Consider the following 14282-nt stretch of genomic DNA (forward strand, 5'->3'; position numbering starts at 1 on the left):
CTTGTGAAAGACTACAGAAGCATTTACCTAGTGCTGCACTTTTGCAGTGTAGTCAACAATATTTTACAGTATCTATGGTCTTGAACACTCTTCCCTCCAACTAACACAATATGAACAGGAATTCAATTGAGTAAAACAAAAGAGAAAAACCTTTGTGAGCACAAAACATACATAAGAAGGAAAAGCTTAGTATACAGAAGGAAAATATTACAGAGAAATGATGATGTAAAGAAAAGACTCTTACCAACAGAGAACAGATGTGAGAAATTAACAACAGTAATGCAATATACTGAAAGATGAATAAGATAATTTAATTTAAAAGTAATAAGTGAAATATATTTGTCTTTTATAATTAAATGAGAATATTATAAATATAATATCCAACTTAAGCAACTATACTGAAAAGCTTACATTAGCAAAAGTGTAAAATAAAATGAGATTTTTTGCAAAGATACTCACACTGACAGGTGCTAAGTGAAATGCTTTTATTTTACATTCAGTTTCGGTCTTTCAGGCCATTTTCAGGTACAAAGACATCACCCCACTGTACATATGTTCACATTATGATTTCAGAACACATTTATGATGTCAATCGGTGACAAAAAGTTATTTAAATTGTGTTTCAAGAAAAACCTCACATTTATGTTTCTTTAATCAGTGAAATGAACTGCTCATATACATTTGACTTAACTTTTATAATTATCTCACATAGCACATAATGTCAAAAAAAGCCATCTAGCCTCTTGTTATGAGTGAACTATGTTCAGTCACTCCTCATGAAAATTCTACAACACTCTACTGTCTTGATAAACACGATTGGAATTGTAATCATGTTAACACTGTAGTGATGTTTTTGTTCCTGAAGATGTTCTGAAATACTGAAAATGCTTGTCAAATGAAAGCAATTCACCCTGCAGCTTTTGGTATGTTTCTTAAAATACAGTTCATAACAGCTCCAGGACAAGGTTACCATTTGAGACGCTTAGTTTAAGAAGGAACCAACCCTGTGAACAATTTGAAGTTAAGTATGCACATATCATTCATTCTGGTTACACCTGTGATAAATTAATTTACAGAATACCAAATTTATATCTTTCTCTGCCAGGATGCAGGGGAAGTGAAAGAAACTGAATAAATGAATGGAAATTGTTATAATCATGTGATTCCAATGTTTCTGTACTGTGGAAGAAGGGTCCATCCACCCCAGAGATGCATCTGTGTTGTTGCACAAACAAAAGAGAGTAGAAGTAACAAATTATTTTTTTAATTACATACTATGCAGACATATATGTATATCTTTGATCTTCATTTATTAGAGTCAATGGAATAATTTCATTATTCTTTCATATGAAATGAACAAAGTTCCTTGGAGTCCTACTTTCTTCCCACTCTGTCATCTGTCTAGATGCAAGTAAGAATACCATGTTGTATCACTAATTGTCTATACAAGTTTGTTACCCATTTTAGCAACCCAATTCTGCTGGAAAGTGCAAGTTCAGCAATGTTACAAAAACATGCCATGAGCTTGCTGTCAATATGCATATTTGCATCCTTTCTCTTAGAACCTGTAGTCTAAATTGTTTATTATTAGAAGTTGCCATGCACTGTGACATATTTCGTCATGCTGTACTACATTTTAACAAGGTCAACCATCACCCATTTTATCCCTCTCCTACGGTGATCTCTGTGGCTGGTTTCATCACAGTGGGAAAAATTATGGGAACACACTCAGAATCAGCTACACTGAACATCTGTTCAAATCACATCTTAACTGAGAACTAAATAAAATCAGTTTCACTCCCACTACGGCCTTTGTGATTTTCCCACTTCAGAACAATTAGTATTCTGACACACAAAGCAATCTAGTATTCCATCTTTATACTGACTACATTTTTATGGAAAATGTCATATAGGGCTGATCTAAGCTAAGTTAATGCAGTTTGTGATTTTGGAAACTGAAATAAATCCAGAAGTGGAAAAGAAATGTTAATGATAGAAATGAAGAATAAAATTTTTGCAGAACTGGAAATGAACACGTCTGCCTCTGGGAAAGTGATTCATGTGATGAAGCTCACTGAAATCAAACAACATTATAAGACAAGTTGCCAAGCAGATAAGAAAGGAAGAAAGGTGACCTATTCCTTGTGACCTCTACAAATGGTCAAAACGCTTAATCTACACATTCTCTTCGGTTAGGTTAGTGTTGTTTAACGTCCCGTCGACAACGGGGTCATTAGAGATGGAGCGCAAGCTCGGGTTAGGGAAGGATAGGGAAGGAAATTGGCCGTGCCCTTTCAAAGGAACCATCCCGCACATTCTCTTAAGATCCACTGATGCAGAAAAGGCCTACAAAAAAGACAGATATAAGCTCCCACTACAAATATTAGTTACATTACCACGGATTTTTAAGGGAGATGACTTACAACAGATCATGTCTGACATAAACAATAAATTATGTATCTAATTTTTCGTGATGTGTCTGTAACTTTACGTGATCAGTATATGTTATAAAAGATAACACAAAGTATATGAACTTGTTTTACTGGTTTGAAAACAGAAGTTTCTAACTATGCCTTCCACACCCACGTTTTGCAAACCACAATGATGAATTGTCACTCCAGAGAAGTCATTATTTAATATTAACTCTTTCAAAGATGTCCATTTCTACTTATACTACGGTCTCCTGCAGGTTGTTAAATTGAGTAAATTATAATCAGTAACTTCAGTTCTACTCACGCTAGATAAGTTAACACTCGCTCCCTCTGCTTAACTTTGATGTATGTAATCATTAATGAATAATCACTTGATTTGCTAGTACAGTTCTTCCTCACAATACTTTCAACTTTTACCATGACTGATACATATCCTTATAGTTGATCAACACTTCTAGCTTCCAGCACCGTCCTACTCACGTGTCCACTTGTCACTTAATGGAACAATTCCAACACAACTTGACAATGTTCCCACCGCCAAAAAAAATATGCATTGCGTATCAAATGTTTCAGAATGGCTGATTCACCAGCTAGTGCACACTAACCAAACAGTATGACTATAGAAGACTCAGTACACTTGCAGAGAAAACAGTCTGGCAGTAAAAAAACCTTTTAAATATTTTGTTAAGGATCAAAAAAGATGCAAAGCTTGTTTATGCAGGAGTTCATTTTGTGGCCCTACAAGTAAATGTTTGAGAAATCTCAGCGGTGAGTAAAGTTTGACCTGAGTTTGAATTTAATGACACCCAATGTTACAATAAATGTCTTATGTCTTCCATTTCATTTAAGATAACACATCACATGGAATCTACACCTGTCAAATAATGGCACAGCTCACCTACAGCATGGCTTGCAAAAAATAAATGATGTAACATAAGCAATATTCAGAAAGAGAGAGAGAGAGAGGTGGGGTGTGGGTGGGGAGGACTTGGGAGGGGAAATTATACCCTAGTTTCCATAAAATTTACTTTATTTAACAACAGTGATCTTAACAACAATACCAGTGTGGAAATGTAGCCATGGGCCATGTCTCACTGCCCAAGGAACTGGAACCTGGATGATGTGGGCTGGCATGTGCCTGCACTCCTCACGGGCAGCAACAATGATCCCTTGGATCACGTGAGTCATCCCTTGCAACCAGGGGAGCTGACAGATAACAGAAGAGGCAGATGCAACCATGATGCTCTCTGCAGCACGCAAGGAACTGGCAGGGTATACCTACAGACTGGGGAGCTATGGAATGCTTTGTAGAATGTGGCAGACAAGAACTTACACTATAAGGAAAGGATAAATTGCTACTCACCACAAAGAGGAGGCACTGAGTCGCAGACAGGTACAATAAAACAGAAAAATTCTAGAAAGTCCGTCTTCAGAAGTAGAGCTCTCACACATTCCCAAAACAACAAAAACCAACTCTCTCTCTCTCTCTCTCTCTCTCTCTCACACACACACACACACACACACACACACACACACACACGTGGTCATATGTGCATGAACTGTTGTTATGTATATGTGTGAAAGTTCTACTTTTGAAGACATACCTTATCTGAAAGCTAAAAATATATCTAGTTTTCTTTTTCACTGTGCCTGTATGTGACTCCACACCTTCTCTATGTGGTGAGTAGCAATCTCTCCTTTCCATATGGTTGTTATCCCATCCTATGTTACCCATATTTCTTTGTTATTATAGTAGTGGCAGAAATAGTTAGTTTTATAGTACGTGTAATGTTTATTAATACCAGAATTAGTTATATTAACTGGAACTAGTACTGTAACAATTTTTACATTCCATTCTGGATTTTCCATTGTTGGAACTAGTACTGTGTTTGATGTAACAATTTATTCCATATAATTAGTTGATGATATATAGAAAAAATATTGTTGTTGATAATATTATGAAAAGGATAGGTTGCCACTCCCCATAAAGAGGAGATGTTGAGTCGCAGTCAGTCACAACAAAAAGACTATTCGACATGTAATTTTTCGGCCAGAAGGCCTTCTTCTGAAACAGACAAAACACACACACACACACACACACACACACACACACACACACACACACAGAGAGAGAGAGAGAGAGAGAGAGAGAGAGAGAGAGAGAGAGTCTGGCCCCAGCAGCCGAAGACAGTGGTCAAGTGTGTGACAGCTGCATTTGCATGAAAGTGTGTGTGTGTGTGTGTGTGTGTGTGTGTGTGTGTGTGTGTGTGTGTGTGTACACTATTTCAGACGATGGCCTTCTGGCTGAAAGCTTTGTGCTTAGTAGTCTTTTAGTTGTGCCTGTCTGCAGCTCAACATCTCCACTTAACATTTTCCATTTCTGTTGATAGAAATCCACGCAAGGATGAAAACAGTCTTTGTTTAAATTACAGGTAATAAAAAACAGGAGATATGTTTTTGCACAAAAACAAATCTCCCATGTCAGATCTTCCCAGTCTCCCACCCCCTCCTAAAGTTCCACCGTTTGGCCACAGAGGAGCATCCCCCTCGTAACTCAACACCACCCAGGACTGGAACAACTGAATTACACTCTCCGCCAGGGTTTCGATTACCTCTTGTCGATCTTTCCCACCCCTCCCCACTGTGGTATTCCGCTGTCTACCAAGCCTACACAATATACTCGTCCATCCTTACACAACCACTGCTTCCAACCCCTTACCTCATGGCTCATATCCCTGCATAGACCAAGATGCAAGACCTGTCCCATACATCCTCCAACCACCACCTACTCCAGTCTGGTCACTAACATCACCTATCCCATCAAAGGCAGGGCTACCTGTGAAACCAGTCATGTGGTCTACAAGCTAAGCAGCAACCACTGTGCTGCATACTCTGTAGGCATGACAACCAACAAGCTGTCTGTCCACATGAATAGCCACCAAGAAACAAGTGGACCACCCTGATGTTGAACATGTTGCCAAACATGACTGCTTCATGGCCTGTACATGGATCCTTCCCACCAACACCAGCTTTTCTGAACTGCATAGGTGGGAACTTCCCCTGCAATACATCTTATGTTCCTCTAACCCTCCTGTCCTCAACCTTTGTTAGTCACTGTCCTTACCCATCCAGCCCCTTCCCCGTCCCCATTCCAGCACTACACAGCCATCATTCCACCACCACACCCAGCCTTTTTATTTCTCTACTGTTCCGCTACTTCACCCCCCCCCCCCCCCCCTCCCCATGTCTCCCTTGCCCTCTGTCTAACCTGCAACAGTTCACTGTCCACTAATCCCACCACACTACCCCTCCCACTCCCCACCCCAGCCTCCTCCTTACCTCCACCCAGTTGCCACTTCCATCATCCACTGGTGCTGCTGCTCGCAGTGTGGTTTCAGTTGCCTGAGACTGCAGTCGTGCGCGCACGTGTGTGTGTGTGTGTGTGTGTGTGTGTGTGTGTGTGTGTGTGTGTGTGTGTGTGTGTGTGTGTGTGTGGACAGAAGATTTAATTGTGAAAGTCTTTTCGTTGTGCCTATCTGTGACTCAGCATCTCTGCTATACAGTAACTTTAAATGTTGATTTATTTATAACTATCCAGATTATTTTGAAAACTGTTAGTGTGAGGAAATGATTTTCTTATTAATCATTATCTCAAAGTAAACAGGAAAAATTATACATTGGCAAAGAGTTGATTCTATGAAACAGTTCTCTCATGAAACTGTTAGTGAATGAATTTAATGTACTTATTTAGATTTTGGCTTTAAAGATTGCAATTGCCCTGTTAACTAAAATAAATGTCCAATCTGAAGTGGCAATCATTTTATTACTTGTAACAGATAGTTCCATCTGCCTTGTGTGACCCGACAAAAACATTTCAAAATCAGCATTTGTGAGTTTCAAAGATGAGCAAACAACTTTTACAAAATTGCTGAGGGTTTTGTGACGACTTGTTGACATAATTCTTGGTGGTTTCTGTCTTGAGATCTTTGGCTGACATTTGTTTAAGGATTTTCCAGACATTTCGTCAGCATGAGTGGCTTGCTTTGTCAAAGATTCAGCCTCCACTGCTGGTGGTGGACTGGAGTCAACTCCAAACAAAGCCAGAGATTATATGTACCCATCACACCAACGTTTAAGAGCTTCCCCGTTATCATTACCACTGTTTTTCTCCCCTTGCTACCCGCAATGGTCATTCACTGACCTACAGAAATCCAGTATCCATTTACCTTGAGGCTCCTGGATTCCCAAGCTAGAGCTAAAGACCATTGCAGGCAGCATGAGGAGACCTAAAGCGATAATCATCAGGGAAACCCTCATGTATTGGCCAAACCCTCATACATTGGCACAACAGGTACATATAATCTCTGGTCATAGGCTTGACTCCAGTCTACCAGCAGCAATGAAGAGTGAACCTTTGATGATGGCAGCTACTTGAGCTGTAAAAGTATTAGGGAAACCATTAAACAAAAGTTGGCCAAAGGTCCTGAAACAAGAAGCCAACAGGCAATACATAAAGTAATTTTTAGTCTGATTGCCTACATAAACCATTAGTAACACATCCAAGATCAAAATTTAGTAAAATAACTGCATAGGAGAGTGTGTATTACAGTGGGACTACATGCCTCAGGTGTGTGTTGGTATCTGTCCACCTCCACTCTCTTCAATGATGATCATCAGATGTCAGACACAAATTTTGCTCTTGTTAATGAAGAGAACTCCACATCCACTAACCCACACTGCCCGGGGGTTTTATACGGTTGATCATAATGGACACTTAGAGAACAAACCAATCATGTAGGGACAGTTTTGTACTATCTGGATAGACACAGCCATCCCAGTTGCCTCCACGAACGTAGTACACACTTACATTGCTTTCTTCTTGGAGTACCTACAAACTATAATTTCTAAGTAGCAGTCAACAACTTGAGTTGTTGCCCATGGGCAACCACTGTGACCCAGATCTACAGCCGGCCAGGGTGGCCAAGCGGTTCTAGGCGCTTCAGTCTGGAACCGCGCAACCGCTACGGTCCCAGGTTCGAATCCTGCCTCAGGCATGGATGTGTGTGATGTCCTTAGGTTAATTAGGTTTAAGTAGTTCTAAGTTCTAGGGGACTGATGACCTCAGATATTAAGTCTCACAGTGCTCAGAGCCAGATCTACAATGTACATAATTGTCAGGATAAGGCTAATATAAAAGAAAACTTTTGGAAAATACACCAGAAAAGTTGGAAACTTGGGTGGTATTTTTGTACAAAAATCTCAATGACAGTTCTGTTGTCACACGACAACAGTTGTACGTTTCACTGACATCACTGGAGTGTATGCTGATCCCACAATCAGCTTCCCATGCTGATGAATCTTCTTGCCATAAAGTGGCAATGGAAGCACCATCCACACTTAAACTGATCATTCAAGGAATGTTCACAGGCTGAACAGTACACTCAAGTCGGAGTTCTTTAATAGTACAGACTAGTATACTAATCAATCTTTATCTTTAATATAGCACCCAATACATAGTTCATGGGAATGAAAATACTTGTAATTACTGTTAATGTTCTGACATTTATAATTTTGATGTTTTATCAGGTTGAACTAGACTTAAAGAACATACTGTTTGAAATCATGATATTTTTATTCTACAAAAAAAAAAAAAAAAAGAAATCACCAATTATAGAAGTTTCTAGATGACTCGATATTTTGTAACCAACACAGAAATGTGTTTCCTTCTCATCCTGTACGGTAAGTCTCCCCTGACCCGCGGTTCTGGGTGACCTTCCTGATACTACCCCTTTACCTAGACCTCTCCAGTCCTTTCCATCATTCTCCTTCCTTCCTCTTCAACCCTTCTGCCTGAAGAAAGAGCCACTGGCTCCGAAAGCTTGCCAATCACAACAATCTTTTATGTGTGTGTGTTCTGCCACTGCTTAGGGAGTAGATTTTTAATCTAGCCAATTAAATAATTGTTTTAATAATATTATGCTATGGTAGTCACTGAAGGCTTCATGCACTGCTCTCTTGAGAGTCAAATGTGTTTCATTCAGTAGCTCCCTATCTATGTCGTCTCTGTTTCTTTACACTGACTGAGTACCATGGAGGGCTCATCCCATCATGAACTATTCTATTATATACACATCTATCCAGTGCACAGTCAACTACTCTTTTAAATGTAAGCCATGTTTACTCTACATGCTCCTGTTCTGAGCTAAAAGTTTCATGCTCCTGTTCTTAGATAAAAGTTTCAAGTTCCTCACTGAGATATTGTACTACTACTGCTTCTTTACCTAGTTTACTTAAAATGTAAATCTTTCTACTTGTGTTAGTTGACATTTGTATTTTGGCAACCATTGTTGCTGCAACTGCTTCACTGTCACTGTTACTAGTTTCAATGTGGGCATTATCAAAGTGGTCAGGTATATTTGTTGCCATTAGATTGATCGTATTTACATCATGAAAGCAGATTCGAACTACACGTTCTAGGTAGTTTTCTGAGAAGGCATTTTGTAATGTTTCACAAGATGTCTTGCCACAACTACCACTAACAAAACTGTAATTATCTCAGCTGACTGTTTGGTGATTAAAATCTCCTGTAGTGATTACAATATGATCAGAGAATTTAAATACTAGATAACAACTGAAGTTGTTGGTTACATCAGGAGATAGCCTGCTGGTCAATAGAAAGATCCAGTTATAATTTTATGCCCATATAACATTGCCTGCAGCTTCAATTTTTATATCCATGGATATGACAAGTACACTATTCCCATTTTCCATTAGCCTATACTTTCAATATGTGCTTGAATTTTCCCAAAAATCTAAGTGTTGTCAATTCCAGTTTTTAACCAGCTTTCTTAACTAGTATTATGTGAGTGTCACTGCAGTTTTATGAGTGTTTCAGACTGTGGCACTTTGTTCTGACTGCTTTGGTAGTTAACCATAAGAATTTTAATACTCTCTCCCATGGGAGGGTTTCATGGACCTTATACTGATACTTCCATGTCTCCTACAATTATGACAACAATGAAAAAATGTTTGCGTACATCTTCTACATGGTTAGCTAGATGGTCAGCAGCCTCTGGTGTGTAGTGCACACCCGCCCATTTAGGGGGAACCCTGCAGTACTATCGTCTACCATGGCTACTGGGCCTCTATAGAAAGTACATGATCTATCACCAGTTGCCCAACTGACTTAGTGGCTTGTCAGTCGTAGATCTAGAGGTCCTTAAAAGAAAGGCTGGGACAAGGGAGAACTCAGGGCAGTACACACATTCTACTAACCAACAAGCCTGAGGTGCTGTTTTCTACTGAAACTCAGCCATTGAGACACACTTCAACTGTTGGTAGGCATGCTGTAGCACATCAGGAGTAAGCAAGCACAAACGTGTACCAACCTGTCAATCAGTGGTAATCTGAATGTAGAGCAAATAATGGTGCTCCTTAGGGATATTGTGGCAAAGAATGGGAAGCCTCATCGCTTGCACTCTGTTGTATGCCTGGAGACTACTTTCAACATGTTGAAGAGACTGATGTGGTATCCACTGAGGGAACTGAATACAACTAACTGTAGATTGTGTTGCAGGTTGGTACAAATAAAGCCTGTCATTTGAGCTCTAAGGTTGTACTTGGATCATACCAGAGATTGGCAGAAGAGGTCGAGAAGACTAACCACACTCATGGAGGTTCAATGAATCTCACAATCTGCAGCACTGTCCCCACAACCAATTGCGACCCTTTGTTTCTGAGTCAGAGAGAAGGCTTGATCCAGAGACTTTGAAGGTTCTGTGATAGTCTATGCTATGATTTCTTGGGTGCACAACAGCTTAAAATGCTAGGATCAACCTAAACATGTCAGGAGAACACTACTTATCTGAGACTGCTATCCCATGTGACTAGCTAGCACAAAGGTTTTCTTTTAGCTTAATTGACTCTCCATTCAGTCCAAATAATGATAAATGTAGAAGTCCCAAGTACTAGTGTAACATCCAAAGAAATATGACCTACAGACAAGCCTGTTAAAACCTTTTGAGAAACTGGTAAAATAAGCCCAAAAAGCAAAGGTACCTCACTTTATACTAGGTACAGAAAGCTGGCTAAATCCAAAATATTACAGTAGCATTATTTTGGGGGTAAAGTTACATATGTAATAAAATTATAGGCTAAAAAGGAATGGTGGCAGCATATTTGTTGCAGTAGACAAGAAACTTCAGACCACCAAAGTGGGAATTGGAGTTTCATGCACGTGTTTGAACAAGACTCAGTATCAAGAGTGTTCTTCTATCAACCACCAGACTCAGTCTTAGATGTAGCCAAAAATTTCACAAATTGTTAGTTTACCAATACGTATGTTCCTCAATTATATAGTTCTTATTACAGCAGACTCTAAACATCACAACTGATTGGCTTCATTACAGCTTTGTATGTGGTAAGCATGACACGACATACTGTGAAATAATACTAAATACTTTCTCGAACTACTACTTGGAATAAATACACTCCTGGAAATGGAAAAAAGAACACATTGACACCGGTGTGTCAGACCCACCATACTTGCTCCGGACACTGCGAGAGGGCTGTACAAGCAATGATCACACGCACGGCACAGCGGACACACCAGGAACCGCGGTGTTGGCCGTCGAATGGCTCTAGCTGCGCAGCATTTGTGCACCGCCGCCGTCAGTGTCAGCCAGTTTGCCGTGGCATACGGAGCTCCATCGCAGTCTTTAACACTGGTAGCGTGCCGCGACAGCGTGGACATGAACCGTATGTGCAGTTGACGGACTTTGAGCGAGGGCGTATAGTGGGCATGCGGGAGGCCGGGTGGACGTACCGCCGAATTGCTCAACATGTGGGGCGTGAGGTCTCCACAGTACATCGATGTTGTCGCCAGTGGTCGGCGGAAGGTGCACGTGCCCGTCGACCTGGGACCGGACCGCAGCGACGCACGGATGCACGCCAAGACCGTAGGATCCTACGCAGTGCCGTAGGGGACCGCACCGCCACTTCCCAGCAAATTAGGGACACTGTTGCTCCTGGGGTATTGGCGAGGACCATTCGCAACCGTCTCCATGAAGCTGGGCTACGGTCCCGCACACCGTTAGGCCGTCTTCTGCTCACGCCCCAACATCGTGCAGCCCACCTCCAGTGGTGTCGTGACAGGCGTGAATGGAGGGACGAATGGAGACGTGTCGTCTTCAGCGATGAGAGTCGCTTCTGCCTTGGTGCCAATGATGGTCGTATGCGTGTTTGGCGCCGTGCAGGTGAGCGCCACAATCAGGACTGCATACGACCGAGGCACACAGGGCCAACACCCAGCATCATGGTGTGGGGAGCAATCTCCTACACTGGCCGTACACCACTGGTGATCGTCGAGGGGACACTGAATAGTGCACGGTACATCCAAACCGTCATCGAACCCATCGTTCTACCATTCCTAGACCGGCAAGGGAACTTGCTGTTCCAACAGGACAATGCACGTCCGCATGTATCCCGTGCCACACAACGTGCTCTAGAAGGTGTAAGTCAACTACCCTGGCCAGCAAGATCTCCGGATCTGTCCCCCATTGAGCATGTTTGGGACTGGATGAAGCGTCGTCTCACGCGGTCTGCACGTCCAGCACGAACGCTGGTCCAACTGAGGCGCCAGGTGGAAATGGCATGGCAAGCCGTTCCACAGGACTACATCCAGCATCTCTACGATCGTCTCCATGGGAGAATAGCAGCCTGCATTGCTGCGAAAGGTGGATATACACTGTACTAGTGCCGACATTGTGCATGCTCTGTTGCCTGTGTCTATGTGCCTGTGGTTCTGTCAGTGTGATCATGTGATGTATCTGACCCCAGGAATGTGTCAATAAAGTTTCCCCTTCCTGGGACAATGAATTCACGGTGTTCTTATTTCAATTTCCAGGAGTGTAGTTTGCTCATGAAGGATATATATTCAATCTAATAGCAACAAATAAACTTGGTCTTTTTGAGGATGTCCATAATGAAACTATTATCAGTGACTATCAGACAGCTGTATCAATGTTAATTAATAAAGAACAAATGGCAACTGAAACAAGCTGAAACAATTACATGTTAAAAAAGCTTGATAATGAGGCAGTCACGTCATATCTCAAAGAGCAGCTCAAAACATTGACCTCTCGAAAGGAGTATGTAGAGAACAGTGACTCAGGTTTAAAAGAATAATTGACCAAGCACTGGACAGATATGTACCTATAGCAGAACAGTTCATGATGGGAGGAACCCACCATGGAATAAAGTCACTTTAAAGAAACTTCTAATGAAACAGTGACTACTGCATATTAGCTGCAAAACAAAGGATATGTATACAGACAGAGAGATGCTGAATGAAATGCCTCTGCTGTCAAAAAGACAATGTATGAAGCCCTCAATGACTGCTACAGTAAGATCTTATAGAAAAATCTCACCCAAAACTGAAGTAGTACTGGTCATATGTAAAGTGCCCACACGCTCATGTATGACAAACAGAAATGGAGGGTAGCAAATAAAAGGCAGAAATACTGAAACCTGATTTCAAAAGTTGCTTTGCAATTGAAAATATGGGAGTACTGTCAGTTTAATAATTACACTACTCACTACTGTAAGGATGAGTGACATGCACTGCCAGTCAAAAAGAGTGAAGGGCCCAGAAAGGGAGGAAGAAAGAAAGCTTCTCAGGATGAGATGGATGGAGTGTGAGCCCAATGAGCAAGATGTTGCACTCCCTCTGATGCATGCACTGATTCAGTTAGAGAGAGTAAAATGTAAAACGTGATTTATTAGTCTCATTATATACATTGCACAGATCATACAATCTGTTGTACAGGAGACACTATCAAGTTTAGCAAAAATATAATGTATAATGATTTACAGAAATTCTTTTTACACTATTTTAAGAATAATGCCAATAAATACAATACTACACTATTTGCTATAAATTAACAGTTTACCAATTTCCTTTGTTGTACACAGACAACACTGCAATATTAGCTATAGATTTTTATTGTTCAAAGTGACAGACTGTCTTCCATGAATTCTTCAATGGTGTAATAACATTTCTCTATTAAAATATTTTGGAGTAAACTTTTCAGTGAACCAAGGTCCACTGTTAATGTGTTTCTTCCTTTTAATTTGTTATATATTTTTAGCCTCATGTACAGTGGTGTCTGAGCATAAAGCTTTAAGTGAAGCTCATGTTTCCCTTGTGACGAGTACCATAGCTATGCTTAAAACATAACTTTTCAAGATTATGTTTATTATTACATACAAAAATCAAAATTTCAAGGATGTACAATGAAGTAATTGTTAATATTTTTAATTTCTTGAACAATGGGCCACATGACTCATTTTTGTGGGCATAACATATGTTTCTAATGAATTTCATCTGACGAATTAGCAGCCTTGTACTGCTCCTAGAGTTTTCCCAGAAAATTATCCCATACCGAGTAACAGATTCAAAATAACTGTTGTAGGCTGTCTTTATTGTTCCATATGAGTGGCACTAGATAAAATTAACATTGCAAAAGCTAGGGAATTTAATTTCTTTACCAGGAAGTCCATATGTCTTCCAGTTTAAACTTTTATTAAGGTTTAGGCCCAAGAATGTCACATGGCTCACTTCTGTTATCAGTCAATTATTATGGGCTATTTCTACAGGACATATTGCTGACAATTTAGAGAGAAATTGCATTATCTGGGTATTAGTGACATTGAGCTTTAGTCCATTTTTGTGGAACCAGGATTCCAGTTTCCCCAAACATTTTCTTTACTATTTGGAATCTTTTCTATTGTATCATTTGCTATCAGGACTGAGGTGTCATCTGCGAACAAGACTGAATGAACTTCAATATT

At 40.4% G+C, this 14282-nt stretch overlaps 1 protein-coding gene across 2 annotated transcripts in view; it reads right to left on the minus strand.

Annotated features, from left to right (window-relative positions):
* The window catches only part of LOC126416299 (vacuolar protein sorting-associated protein 16 homolog), a 209857-nt gene that overhangs the window by 91494 nt on the left and 104081 nt on the right, over positions 1–14282 (minus strand). The gene's annotated exons all lie outside the window — the stretch shown is intronic.

This window comes from Schistocerca serialis, chromosome 8, assembly GCF_023864345.2.
Source record: "Schistocerca serialis cubense isolate TAMUIC-IGC-003099 chromosome 8, iqSchSeri2.2, whole genome shotgun sequence".
Lineage (NCBI taxonomy): Eukaryota > Metazoa > Arthropoda > Insecta > Orthoptera > Acrididae > Schistocerca > Schistocerca serialis.